We start from the raw sequence: 1,532 nt of genomic DNA on the forward strand, positions 1-1,532 counted from the left end.
TACCTGTGTGTGTGTGTGGAGGAGAGGTGGGAAGGACCCCTTGCAGGGGCTCAGTGAAGGCCCGCATTCTGGGCTTGTCAAGTACACCCCCTGGCTTCCAACCAGTCAATCAGGTTCCTGGGCAATCCAGCAAACCCCCAAGGCTCCCCAACGCCGACCACCTGTTTTCTTCTTCACCTGGTACACACTCATCATTATGCATGGTTCTTATCCTGTTGTAAGGTAATTAGTTCAATACCGGTCTCGACCCCCACTGGACTGACAACTGGAGAGCAGGTGGCCCTTTACACACACATCCCCAGCCCCTGGGCTCTGCCTCTGGAATTAGACTGGCTCAGTTGAATAAACCAATATGAACACCACCAGCAGCAGTGACAGTTTATATTTAATGCCAGAAACAATGCTACATGCTACCTGGATTACCTCAGTAATCCTCGGAGGAAGGTCTGTTCTCATGCCCATTTTAGAGATGGGAAAAGCGAGGCTTGGAGAGGGGAAGTATGGTGCTCAGAGAGGAAGCAGTGGTGCCCAACAGTGACCAGCACTGGCTCAGACCTGTGCTCCTTCCTGATCCTCAGCCGCTGAGCCCTGGTGGCAGGTTACTTGGCATCTCCAGGCCTCAGTTTTACTTTCTCCAAAAGTAGGATAAGAGGATTTAACATACGAAGTGGTCACAGAAAATCAGCGCTTTTCAAACTAAAACTCAACCCGTGGGTTGGCATTATTATCACAGATAGGAAGTGGATTTTTGCTGTTCTCTTGGTAATAAATTGGGGTTTTCAGAGTTAAATTTTAAGTCCAGCTTGCTTGAAATCATCCCCAGATTTGGGCACATACCTCACAGGCAGCTTCGACAGCTTGATTCACAGGTCTTCGGGTCTGAACTGAAAGGCTCAAGTTTCACCCGAGATTCTAATCACATCTGTGACCTTTGTACCACATGCCTTAAAGAAATAAAAAACCAGAAAGACAAGTTCTAGAACACTTTATGTAGAGATAAATTGAATCTGCTTTATGCACTGTCCACATGGCAGTCTCAAGCCAGATATGGTCCTTGAGCTCCTGAAATGTGGAGCTCCAAATTGAGACGTGCCATGAGTGTAGAATTCAAACCTAATTTTGAAGACCTAATATGAAAAAAAAGTTAAATATCTAATTAATAATTTTTAAATATTATTGATGTTAAAATGATGATATTTTGGATCTAGTGGGTTAAGTAAAATATATTATTAGAGTAGACTGGACAATGTCCCCCAGAGATATCAAGTCCTAACCCCTGCAACCTGTAAATGTTACCGTAATGGAAAAGGTGTCTTTCTTTGCAATTGTGATTCAGTTAAAGATCTTGAGATGAGGAGATTATCCTGGATTATCCAGGTAAACCCTAAATGTAATCACATGTATCCTCATAAGTGGGAGAAAGAGGGAGGTGTGACATAGACACACAGAGAAGAGGAGGAGAAGGCAGTGCGGTTGGTTGTGGTCATGAAGGCAGAGACCGGAGTGATGCTGCCACAAGCCAAGGAATGCCA

This window comes from Hyperoodon ampullatus (genome assembly GCF_949752795.1).
Source record: "Hyperoodon ampullatus genome assembly, chromosome: 6".
NCBI lineage: Eukaryota > Metazoa > Chordata > Mammalia > Artiodactyla > Ziphiidae > Hyperoodon > Hyperoodon ampullatus.